The sequence below is a fragment of the Nycticebus coucang genome, chromosome 2, assembly GCF_027406575.1.
Source record: "Nycticebus coucang isolate mNycCou1 chromosome 2, mNycCou1.pri, whole genome shotgun sequence".
In the NCBI taxonomy this organism is placed as follows: Eukaryota; Metazoa; Chordata; class Mammalia; order Primates; family Lorisidae; genus Nycticebus; species Nycticebus coucang.
The window spans coordinates 73,771,540-73,784,726 of record NC_069781.1 but is presented as its reverse complement, the minus strand read 5'-3'; the positions used below and the strand labels follow the sequence as shown (position 1 = coordinate 73,784,726).

Here is a 13,187-nt window from a genome sequence, read left to right as displayed (position 1 = left end):
TAGTTGTCATTGTTGTTTGGCAGGCCTGGGGCAGTTTGAACCTGCCAGCCCTGGTGTATGTGACTGGTGTCCTAATTGCTGAGCTACAGGTGCCTGGCTGAGATAGAGGTTTATTCTCAGCCCAGTTATATGTGGTTAGTCTGGAGCACATGGCCTCAAGAGGTCTAAAGCTGGGTTACACTTTGTTTTTATACTTCCATGGAGACAAGAATTACACATAAGACCGTAGCATTACGAAGGGTATACATTAGCTTGGAGGGAGGGAGGAGAAGGACCATCCTTGTGGATGGGGTTGGGTAGGAGTGATGTTACAGGTTATAGGTGAGTTTAAAGATTATTTAATTGTAATTTGTTAAAGAAAGGAAACTTCGTTTAAAGGGATGGAAGGGTTTGACAGTGGAGTGCTAAGAAACAAAAGGTAGGTCCCTACAGGTGTCCTTCCTCACACCAGAGGAACTCTGGTTTGAATGCCTAGCCTATAGGCATTGTTCATAGGCATTATTCACAGCCTAAAGATTAAGATAAAAATGTCTGCTAGAAACTTGCCACTAGCAATTTCCTGAAGCTCAAATGAACTATTAAGTAAATTAAAGGTCTGCAGGTGTGGTTTAAACTTTGTCTTACATCTCCTTAGGCTTGTTAATGATTTAGCTTATTATTACAAAGAATATCTCCCAAAGTGGAGGATATGCCAGAGGCATATCTGACCTTCCTGCACAAGGCCAGCAACTCAGCTTTAGGGTTTTTCTGGCCCAGGGCTGTTCTCAATTTACCTTACATGGACATGGCAGAAACTTCTCATGTGTTCTGTTCTGCTGTGACAGGTCAGCACTGAGTCCCATTTTAAAGTCCCCACATTCACTTTGCTTTCCCTTCCCAAGCACACAGATTCAGTCTCTGTTACATTGCCTGGGGTTGGGGAGGGTTAGTATAGGCAAAGGATAGTGTAAGACTATCTTTTCTACCCTATTTAATGCCTCTTTCCTTGATATTATATTTAAACCAGATAGATACTCTTGCTGCAGCCTCCAGAGTGTGAGCCACTGCTCCCAGCCTCTTAATAGAATTCTTAATTAGCAGAATTCTCATAAAAATGTTGACTCAGAATAGAAAAAGATAACTTCAGATTTTTATGTAATATTTTTCAGTATTCTTTTTTTTTAAAAAAAAGAAGACAAATTTATTTTTAAGTTGGTTTTAAAACTAGAAAAACATTTCAATGTGGTCATCAAATTGAATAATTGAATGGGTTAAGGGAGTGTGATTATCAGTGGCTGAGCATATGCTTCTTGTTGAAAGTTTAGCAGGAAATAGCTTCTTCTTTCTTTTTCTTTTCCTGATTTGTTTAACAGAACATTTCCCATAGCTCTGTTTTAATGGACTGCTAGTGATATTCCAAGTATTCACTTGCACATTACCTTAGAGCAATGGGTTTGTAAGCCTAGTCAGGTTGATGATTACACAGACTCAAACCAACATCACATCTGTAAGATATGCAATTCATTTTTAGCCTTAATTTACTTGTTGGTAACTAATTCATCAATAGTGTTTTGCTTTTAGCTTTTTGCTTACACACATGGGCAAACAAAATACTATAATTGGCATTCCTAGGTTTCCAATGCTTAAGTTTCTTTTTTTTTTTTATTGTTAAATCATAGCTGTGTACATTAGTGCAGTCGCCTGTACCCATTCTAAGATGCACCAAAGATGTGGCCCCACCCATTACCCTCCCTCCACTAAAACCTCCCCCCTCCCTTCCCCTTCCTTGGCCCTTTCCCCATAGTCTTGTGCTATAGTTGGGTTATAGTCTTCATGTGAAAGCTAAAATTTAGCTTCATAGTAGGGCTGAGTACATTGGATACTTTTTCTTCCATTCCTGAGATACTTTGCTAAGAAGAATATGTTGCAGCTCCATCCACGTAAACATGAAAGAGGTAAAGTCTCCATCTTTCTTTAAGGCTGCATAATATTCCATGGTATACATGTACCACAATTTGCTAGTCCATTTGTGGGTCGATGGGCACTTGGGCTTCTTCCATGACTTAGCAATTATGAATTGGGCTGCAATAAACATTCTGGTACAGATGTCTTTGTTATATTGTGACTTTTGGTCTTCTGGGTATAAACCTAGTAAGGGAATTATAGGATCGAATGGCAGGTCTATTTTTAGGCCTCTTAGTATTCTCCAAACATCCTTCCAGAAGGAACGTATTAGTGGGCATTCCCACCAGCAGTGTAGAAGTGTGCCCTTTCCTCCACATCCACGCCAACATTTCTGGTTTTGGGATTTTGTTATGTGGGCTACTCTTACTGGGGTTAGGTGATATCTCAAAGTAGTTTTGATTTGCATTTCTCTGATGATTAAGGATGATGAGCTTTTTTTCATGTGTTTGTACATCTTGCGTTGGTCTTCTTTAGAGAAGTTTCTCTTCAAGTCCCTTGCCCACCCTGAGGTGGGGTCATGTGTCCTTTTCTTGTTAATGCGTTTGAGTTCTCTGTGGATTCTGGTTATTAGACCTTTATCGGAGGTATAACCTGCAAATATTTTCTCCCATTCTGAGGGCTGTCTGCTTGCTTTACTTACTATGTTCTTGGCTGTGCAGAAGCTTTTTAGTTTGATCAGGTCCCAGTAGTGTATTTTTGATACTGCTTCAATTGCCTGGGGAGTACTCCTCATAAAATATTCACTCAGGCCAATTCCTTCAAGAGTTTTCCCTGCACTTTCTTCAAGTATTTTTATAGTTCCATGTCTTAAGTTTAAATCTTTTATCCAGTGAGAGTCTGTCTTAGTTAATGGTGAAAGGTGTGGGTCCAGTTTCAATCTTCTACAGGTTGCCAGCCAGTTCATCCAGCACCATTTGTTAAATAGGGTATCTTTTCCCCACTGACTGTTTTTAATTGGCTTGTCAAAGATCAAATAACGGTAAGTAGCTGGATTCATCTCTTGGTTCTCTATTCTGTTCCAGACATCTACTTCTCTGCTTTTGTGCCAGTACTATGCTGTTTTGATCACTGTGGATTTATAGTACAGTCTCAGGTCTGGTAGCGTGATTCCTCCTGCTTTGTTTTTATTGCTCAGTAATGTTTTGGCTATTCGAGGTTTTTTCTGATTCCATATAAAACGAAGTATTATTTTTTCAAGATCTTTAAAGTATGACAATGGAGCTTTAATAGGAATTGCATTGAAATTATATATTGCTTTGGGCAGTATGGACATTTTAACAATGTTGATTCTTCCCAGCCATGAGCATGGTATGTTTTTCCATCTGTTAACATCTTCGGCTATTTCTTTTCTTAGAGTTTCATAGTTCTCTTTGTAGAGATCTTTCATGTCCTTTGTTAGGTATACTCCCAAATATTTCATCTTCTTTGGCTCTACTGTGAAAGGAATAGAGTCCTTGACTGTTTTTTTGGCTTGGTTATTGTTGGTATATATAAAGGCTACAGATTTATGGGTGTTGATTTTGTAGCCTGAGACATTGCTGTATTCCTTGATCACTTCTAAAAGTTTTGTAGTAAGAGTCCCTAGTGTTTTCCAGATATATGATCATATCATCTGCGAAGAGTGAAAGTTTGATCTCTTCTGACCCTATGTGGATACCCTTGATTGCCTTTTCTTCCTTAATTGCAATGGCTAAAACTTCCATTACAATGTTAAAGAGCAATGGAGACGATGGGCAACCTTGCCTCGTTTCTGATCTAAGTGGAAATGATTTCAATTTAACTCCATTCGATACGATATTGGCTGTGGGTTTGCTGTAGATGGCCTCTATTAGTTTAAGAAATGTTCCTTCTATACCAATTTTCCTAAGTGCTCTGATCATGAAGGGATGCTGGATATTATCAAAAGCTTTTTCTGCATCAATTGAAGGAATCATATGGTCTTTATTTTTAAGTTTGTTTATGTGTTGAATTACATTTATAGATTTACATTTATTGAACCAGCCTTGAGACCCTGGGATAAATCCCACTTGGTCATGGTGTATAATTTTTTTGATGTGTTGTTGGATTCTGTTTGTTAGGCTCTTATTGAGTATTTAGCATTTATATTCATTAGTGATATTGGTCTATAATTTTCTTTTCTTGTTGGGTCTTTCCCTGGTTTGGGGATCAAGGTGATGTTTGCTTCGTAGAATGTGCTGGGTAATATTCCTTCTTCTTCTATATTTTGGAAGAGGTTTAGTAGTGTAGGTACTAGTTCTTCTTTAAATGTTTGGTAGAATTCTGACGTAAAGCCATCTGGTCCTGGGCTTTTCTTTTTAGGGAGATTTTGTATAGTTGATGCTATTTCAGAACTTGATATAGGCCTGTTCAACATTTCCACTTCATTCTGGCTAAGTCTTGGTAGGTGGCGTGCTTCCAGGTATTGGTCGATTTCTTTCAGATTTTCATAGTTCTGAGAGTAGGATTTCTTGTAGTATTCGTTAAGGATTTTTTGAATTTCTGAGGGGTCTGTTGTTATTTCATCATTACCATTTCTGATTGATGAAATTATAGATTTTACTCTTTTTTTCCTGGTTAGGTTGGCCAAAGGTTTATCTATTTTATTGATCTTTTAAAAAAACCAGCTTTTGGATTTATTGATCTGTTGTATAATTCTTTTGTTTTCAATTTCATTTAATTCTGCTCTGATTTTGGTTATTTCTTTTATTCTGCTGCGTTTGGGGTTGAAGTGTTCTTTCTTCAGTTGCTTGAGATGTTCCATTAAGTTATTAAATTTCTCTCTTTCCATTTTCTTGAGGAAGGCTTGCAGTGCTATAAATTTCCCTCTTAGGACTGCCTTTGTAGTATCCCAAAGGTTCTGGTAATTCGTGTCTTGATTGTTGTTTTGTTCCAAAAATATGGTAATTTCCTTCTTAATCTCATCTATAACCCATGTATCCTTCAGCATCAGGTTGTTTAGCTTCCATGTTTTTGTATGGGTGTGCAAGTTCCTGTTGTTATTGAGTTCAACTTTTATTGCATGATGGTCTGAGAAGATGCAAGGAATAATTTCTATTTTTTTAAATTTGCTGAGGTTAGATTTGTGGCCTAGGATGTGGTCGATTTTGGAGTATGTTCCGTGGGCTGATGAGAAGAATGTGTATTCAGTTTTTGGGGGATGAAATGTTCTGTAGATGTCTGTTAAGTCCAGATGTTGAATGGTTGAGTTTAAATCTAAAATTTCTTTGCTTAGCTTCTTTTTGGAGGATCTATCCAGCACTGCTAAAGGGGTGTTAAAATTTCCAACTACTATGGAAGTGGAGGAAATCGAATTGCTCATGTCTGTTGGAGTTTCTCTTATAAATTGAGGTGCATTGTGGTTGGGTGCATAAATATTGATAATTGAGATCTCATCATATTGAGTATTACCTTTAACAAATATGAAGTGTCCATCCTTATCCTTAATTATTTTGGTTGGTTTAAAGCCTATTGCGTCTGCGAACAGGATTGCAACACCTGCTTTTTTCTGCTTTCCATTTGCCTGGACTATAGATGACCATCCCTTTACCTTGCGTCTATATCTGTCTTTTAATGTAAGATGCGATTCTTGGATGCAGCAGATATCTGGCTTGAGTTTTTGTATCCAGTCCGCCAACCTATGCCTCTTTAGAGAACAATTTAAACCATTCACATTAATTGAGAGTTTTGATAAGCCTTTCGAGAGTCCCGTGGACATTTTTAATCCTTTTGCGACTGTGGAAGTTGGAATTTGATCAAAATTTTCTGGGTGGGTTTTCTTTTGTGGCGGAGGATTACGCTGGTTTTTATGGAGGATAAGTCTGAGAATGTCCTGGAGAGCTGGTTTAGTTCTGGCAAGTTTCTTCAACATGTGAATGTCGTTGAATTATTTAATTATTCCATCATAAATGAAGCTCAGTTTAGCTGGGTACAGGATCCTGGGTTGAAAGTTATTTTGTTTTAGGAGATTAAAAGTCGATGACCATCCTCTTCTAGGTTGAAAGGTTTCAGGAGAGAGATCTGCATTTATTCTGATATTCTTCCCCTTGTAGGTAATGGTTTTCTTTCGTCTGGCAGCTTTCAGAATTTTCTCCTTCATATTAACTTTAGTGAAATTGATTATGATGTTTCTGGGGGATGTCTTATTTGGGTTGAGTCATGCTGGAGTTCTGAAACTGTCTGCTATCTGAATTTTGGAATCTCTTGGCATGTCTGGAAAGTTCTCCTTCATAATCTCATGGAGAAGAGACTCTGTTCCTTGTGAAGCCACTTGGTCACTTTCGGGGATCCCTATAAGACGAATATTGGTTTTCTTCAAATTATCCGAGAGCTCTCTGAGAGAGTGGTCTGTTTTTGCTCTCCATTTCTCTTCTTTTTTGAGGGTTTGGGAGCGTTCGAAAGCTTTGTCTTCAATGTCAGACATCCTTTCTTCTGCTTGCTCCATTCTGTTACTGAGGGATTCTACTGTGTTTCTCAGATCTTTGAGGGATGCAACTTCTTGTCTCAATGTGTCGAAATCTTTGGTCATTTGGTCTTTGAATCCATTGAATTCTTGAGATAACTTTTGGAATTCTAATTCGATCTTATTTGCTATCCAGATCCTGAATTCAATTTCTGACATCTCAGCTATTTGTTTGTGCATGGGGTCTTGTGCTGCTTCTGCCTCATTGATCCTTGGGGTAGTTGATCTACTCTGATTATTCATATTGCCAGAGTTTTTCTGTTGATTTCACCTTATGATTGTTTTTCACCGTTGCCTCTGGCTGTGCTCAGAGTTGGGGTGGTGTCTCTCCAAGATTAGACCCCAGTGGGATCACTCTATTGTTGCTGGATCTTTGTAGGGATTGACTCTGTGTAGTTCCTCTGGGGCTGCTCTAGCTAGGGAGTTCTGGTTGTGGAAGCAGCTCCGGTTTGTGACACACCCGGATCCAACAACAGGGCTGGGGGTGGTGCGCATGGTTCTGGGAGTGCCAGGCACCCAGTGACTTTGGCACAGAGAGCCCAAGGCTCCACCAGTCTCTGGCCAGGAGAAGAGCTCTGCGCAGAGGCAGGGAGGGCTCCAAAGGACCCGCAGCTACCAGAGTCCCTGTCCAGATGAATGGGCTAGTGTGGGAAGCTGGGAGGACACAGGAGGGAGGATGTAGGGTTGCGTGGCTCCGCAGTTCCTGGTCAGGGAATGTGGAGGCCTGGTGGGTGAGGGTCACGGGTCGGGGGTCGCTGCACAGCTTTTATGGAGGTCTGGGCTGTGCCAAGCCCAGGAGTTTGAGGTTGCTATGAGCCGTGATGTCACGGCACTCTACCCAGGGCAACAGCCCAAGGCTCCAGTGTGCCAAAACCGTCTCACTGTGCCCCTAAGGATTAAGGCTGTAAGGCAGCTCAGTCCCCGCCTTTAGGCTGCTCAGTCAGTAGGTTATTTGGACCTGCCCAGTCCTTTCTCTGAGACCCTGAGGGCGGAGCTTGCCGGGGCAGTTCTTTCACAGTGGCTTCCTGCGCCCAGCTCAGTGGCTCAGTCTGGGGCCCCAGACAATGCCCAAAGTTCTCCACACTACTGCTCGAGCTCTCCCCAAGGCAGTTCAACTGAGTGCCAAGTCCAAGAACACCGAAACAGTTCACAGGTAAGGCCTTTCCAGTTTGCAGTCTCACTGCTGCTTGTACTTACAGTTGCCAGCGTGATTAGGTCGATCGAACACACGCAACCACTTGCCAGTTTTCCACTGTTTTTATCCTCTTCTTAGGGTCCAGAAGTCCCTTGCTGGCTCCCTGTATCTTCAAAGGGATGATTATAGGCAGATCCCACCAGCCAGAGATGCCTGGAGTCTTGTCTCCCCAGACTCGCTGTTCCCAGTTGCAGGGAAGCAATATTTTTGGTCTTAAATGTATAAAAGGACTGCTTGTGCCATTGTTCATATTTTAAATACAAATCATACTCCATGTAGTTGTTGAGAAGTGCTTTATGGGTTAACATTTAGTTTACTTTCTGAAATATTCCAGCTTCATTTGAAAAGGGTATATGTTCTTCAGTTTTTGGGTATTCTCTTTTCAGATATAGAAAGTGGAGATTAAGGATATGGTGGCAGTTTTGGTGACTGAAGAGAAAGGAAGAAGGCATGAAATAGTTGTCTAAGATAATGGGGGAGTAAATTGTCTAAAGTGGTATTAAGTGATAGGTGGGTAGCACTAAGAGCCCATTTGAGGTTAGAGTTTATGAATCTAAGGAGGGACCAATCTGAATGCATGTATGTTTTCCTCAAACCTGTTTATATGTGTGGGTACAACCTCTGAGTAGACAAGAGTTAAAGAGAGCTCTTAGTTTCGTTATGTTTGGTATTCTGACCCTTTACTTTGACCTGTGTCAGTAGAAGTTGTTTTTTTCTTTTTTTAATTAAACTTTATCTTCTCTCAGAAGAACCTTTTAATATGAACCCAGATGACTTTAACACCAGTAAAATTTCTTCTATATGCTTCTTCTCTGTGTTCTTTGTTGTCCATCTATAACTTCTCTTGGAATTAATTGTACTCCCTGGATTGATCCTCCATACTCCTTACTTTTTTGCTAATTTTTCCCCCTCTCAGTCTCTCTCTTGATCTGTGAAATTGGAAGTTTGCCTTGACTTTGTCATCTAAATTACTAATTTTGTCTCTTCATTTGTATTATTCAACTCTTTCATTGTTGTCATTTAAAATTTTAATTCTTTTCATCTTTTCTCCTTTTTTTATTCTTTTACGATCATCTAGTAATACTTTATGCTTCCAAATATTCTTAAATTTTTATGAGGATACCAAGTAGGATTTTCATAAAATTTCTCTTTCCTGCATTATTTCTGTTTCTTTTGGTATCAGTTGTTTTGTTGACCATTTTGTCCTACTCTTTTTCTTTTATGCTTTTTTTCTCTTCTCCCCATCAGCACTATATAATAATCCTTGATTATCTTTGCATGTTTGTGATTTTTTTTTTATGTGTGTGCAGATAAGTCCTTTTATGCTCATAGGTGGCTTCTTCTGTGCATGTTTCAAATAGAATCTATTTTTTTTCTGCTTTCATTTATCTTAACTACTGTTAATCTTACAAGAATTCTTTTAAATTTTTGATTTGCTGGTAGCACTTTAAGCACTTTATTTTTCAGAGCTGTCATGAATTTATTCATATATACTTTTTGTTTTACTCCATTTGGCTATTGTTTTAATCTGTTTTACTTTTGTATCTATTATAAACTCTACCATGTACTATTATTATTTATGTTTTAAACAATGGTCAATTAACCTTTATGAATTTTAAAAAAAGAAAAATGTTATAATTGCCTTCTTTCTGCATACTTGAATTTACATTCATTTTTTAATCCAAAGAGTTTTCTTTAGCAGTTCTTGTAACATGGGTTTATTGGTCATATGTTCTATCTGTGTCCATTTACCTGAAAATATATTTATTTTTCCTATTTATTTATTTTGGTGAAGACAGTTTCTCTCTGTCTCCCTAGCTTGAACTCAGTGGTGTCATCATAACTCAACACTACAACCTCAAACTTCTAGCCTCCTGGGATCCTCCTGCTTCAGTCTCCTGAGTGGCTGGGACTCAGGCAAGTACTGCCATACCTGGCCTTTTTAATTTTATTTTTTTTCTATTTTTAGTATACATGGGGGTCTTACTCTTGCTCAGGCTGGTCTTGAACTCCTGACCTCAAGCAATCCTCCTCAGCCTCCCAAACAGCTAGGATTACAGGTGTGAGCCACCACTCTTAGCCTTTCCTTGAATTTTGAAACTTATTATCTGAGCTTATGTCTAAGTTGACAGGCTGTTTTCTCCTCCTTACCAGTACTTTGTCTTCTGGCCTTCATTGTTTTGGAAGAAATATGAGGTCTGTTTTTTATCTTGACTCTCCTCTATGTATGTGGAGTCTTTCTGTACCTTTTCTGCTGCTTTTAAGAATTTTAGTAGTTGACTATGTGACTAGGTATGGATTTATATTGATTGAAGTTAAATGAACTTTTTGGATTGGTAGTTGGGTTTTTATTAAACAAACTTGGGGAAAATGTGGCCAATATTTTTAAAAAATTTCTTCTGTTCCACGCACATGTGTTAAACTTCTTGATACTGTAGAGTTTACACATGACTTCTGTTGGGGGCCCTAATGCAGCCACACATAAATCCTTCACCCTCCTCTTCCCTTTCTCCCTTCTCTTTCTCCTCCTCCTACTAAAACAAAAGACCTAGTTAGCCCCACCTCCAGAAGTCTGCACCAAAGGACCCTAACCTTCTTCCCAGCAAGCTGTGAAATTTGCCCACCTCCTACGGCCCCATGTAAAAGGCGTCTGTAGGCACTGTGCCTGTAGCTCAGTGGTTAGGGTGCTGGCCACATACACCAGGGCTGGCAGGTTTGAACCCAGCCTGGGCTTGCTAAATAACAGTGACAACTGCAACAAAAAAATAGCCAGGCATTATGGCGGGCACCTGTAGTCCCAGGTACTTGGGAGGCTGAGGCAAGAAAATCGCTTAAGCCCAAGAGTTTGAAGTTGCTGTAAGCTGTGATGCCATTGTACTCTACTTCAACAATTTTTGATTATAAAGTGTTGAAGTGTTGAAGTGGCGACAAGGTGAGACTTTGTCTTAAAAAAAAAAAAGGAGTCTGTAACTGCCACCTGGTGCAGAGGCCACCTTTGCACTGCTGGGGTGGGTCACTCTCCCCTCCCCCCCTTTTTTAGAGACAGAGTTGTTGCCCTCAGTACTGAGTGCTGTGGCATCATAGCTCACAGCAACCTCAAACTCTTAGGCTTAAGCAATTTTCTTGCCTCAGCCTCCCGAGTAGTTGGGACTATTGATGTTCACAGCTGTTGGTCTTAGGCGATTCTCTTGCCTTAGCCTCCCGAGTAGTTGGGACTAGAGGTGCTCACCACAACACCTGGCTATTTTTTGTTGCAGTTTGGCTGAGGCTGGGTTCGAACCCACCACTCTTGGTATATGGGGCTGGCACACTACTCACTGAGCCGCTGGCACTGCCCCACCCTCCCCTTGAAATAAACCTGGCCTGAACATCTTGGCTCCAGCCTCATCTCTGTGCATCACCACCTTTCAACTTCTATATCTTCATGCATTACACTAATCTTTTACTGTTAATCATAGTAAATGAAGTCCTTAAAATAAATTTGAGTTTGCTCTGAGTCCATTTCTATTATATACTGTTTTTTTTCTTTTAACAGTACAGTCTATTTTATTTTCATGTTGAATAAGTTTCAGTTGACAATATTACATTAAGGGTGGTACATTGTAGAAATTCTGGATGGTGTGGGTTTTAATATTTCCCCAAAGTATTCTGCTTTGTTCTAACAGGCATTTAAATTACTGGCAGATCATCTTGATCCTGTGAAGGCTCAGATTTATGCTTTGTTAGGACAGGTTTATCCTTAAGTTTTTGTTCCTAGTTCTTGTACGTGGTTCTTGTTCTTTAAGTGTGGCTTTTCTGGAGTTTCAGTAGAATGCCTGAGGTATTTACCGATCTCCTCTAACTTAAACCAGAAGTCCTCAAACTTTTTAAACAGGGGGCCAATTCACTGTCCCTCAGACCGTTGGAGGGCCGGACTATAGTTTAAAAAAAAAAACAAAACAAACTATGAACAAATTCCTACGCACACTGCACATATCTTATTTTGAAGTAAAAAACAAAATGGGAACAAATACAATTCATACCGCTTCATGTGACCCTTGGGCCGCAGTTTGAGGATGCCTGCTCTAAACTCTGCCTCGTTACGACCCAGCATTTGTTTAAATGTCTTTCCAGTTCTTTTAGGTTTTCAGCTGTTGCCTTTTACTGGGCTTCCTGGATTTTCATTTCATGGAAGTCAGCCCTCACAACTCCTACTTCTCTGGAATTTCTGCATTCAAGTTTTAGCTCTTGTAGTAGCTCTAAATTTCATGCTCTGATTCTTCTACCCAGTAAGACTGAAATTTTTTACATGACCTCTGTCTTCTCTTCCAGCCCCTGCCTGTACATGGAATAAAGATGGGTAAATGTGGGCCTCATTCATGTTTCCCTGCTTTTATTTCCTTGACTAATTGCCTTCAAACAGTGTTTTTCAAAATACTTTTTTCAGAGTTTATAATTGTTGGCTACAGAAGTATTAGTTCAGTATAAGCTAATCTCTCATTATAGGAAGTCTATATATTTTTTCTTTTTTTTTTTTTATGAGACAGAGTCTCATTCTGGCACTCAGGTTAGAGTGCCATTGCGTCAGCCTAACTCACAGCAACCTCAGACTCCTGGTTGAAGCGATCCTTCTGCCTCAGCCTCCCAAGTAGCTGAGACTACAGGCGCCTGCCACAACCCCTGGTTATTTTTTCTGTTTTTAGTAGAAATGGGATCTTGCTTTTGCTCAGGCTGGTCTTGGACTCCTGACCTCAAAGCATCCTTCCCCCTCAGCCTCCCAGAAGGCTAGGATTACAGGTGTGAGCCACCATGACAAGTGAGGAAGTTCATATGTTAAAAATTATTTAAATTGTTATTACTTATTATTTCATTGATGTTTCAGGGAAAAGAGACATGCTAATGATTGTTTCAACCGTCTCATTGCAGGAGTCAACCCAGTCTTGGTCTTGAGACCCCATCCTTGAGTTGTCAATGATCAAGCTCCTTAAATTATAATGTTTTAAATTATTTTATTTTCATTCATCCATTAAATATTTAGTAAGATCTGTGTGTCAAGAGTTTTCTAGCTGCTGATAATAGATGTTGGTCAAGATACGTGTAAGGTTCCTTTTTGATTATAAAGTGTTGAAGCCTGTAATTTGTAGTGGGAGGAACACATAGAGATGTGTGATGAGGTTGGGGAGGCAGGCAGCAGGCAGATACAAAAGGACTCATAGAATTTTAAGTGTAATGGGGAAGCCATTAGAAAGTTTTCAGATTTTTAGAATAGGAGTTGAGTTACATTTTAAAAACATGACTGTGGTTCCTTTGTGGAGATTAGGTTGTTGAGAGGCATAGCAGACTTAGGGAAAATAGGAGGACATTGCAGTGATTCAGGTGAGAAATGATAGCTGCTTAGTCTATGGTAGTAGTTGTCTAAGATAAAAACAGTGAACAAATTTGAAATATAGTTTGGAAAAAAAACTATGAGTATATACTAATGGATTGGATGTAGAGGTGAAATAAATGGAAGTATGAAGTTTGAACTAATCCTTTATTATTTTGACATATAAATGCTTAAGACTTCTTTTCTATTTATATTTTCTTTTCTTTTTTTTTGCTTAATAAGAA

General features: G+C 39.4%; 1 protein-coding gene across 7 annotated transcripts in view; it reads left to right on the top strand.

Moving 5' to 3' along the window:
• The window catches only part of JAK2 (Janus kinase 2), a 193,579-nt gene that overhangs the window by 39,219 nt on the left and 141,173 nt on the right, over positions 1-13,187 (top strand). For 4 of the 7 annotated variants that reach the window (XR_008376443.1, XM_053573518.1, XM_053573510.1 and 1 more), the window contains one exon: positions 9,417-9,515. The exons of the other annotated variants lie outside the window; for them this stretch is intronic. The gene's annotated coding sequence lies outside the window, so the exon portion shown is untranslated. The remainder of the gene's footprint in view (positions 1-9,416; positions 9,516-13,187) is intronic. 7 annotated transcript variants of the gene reach the window in all.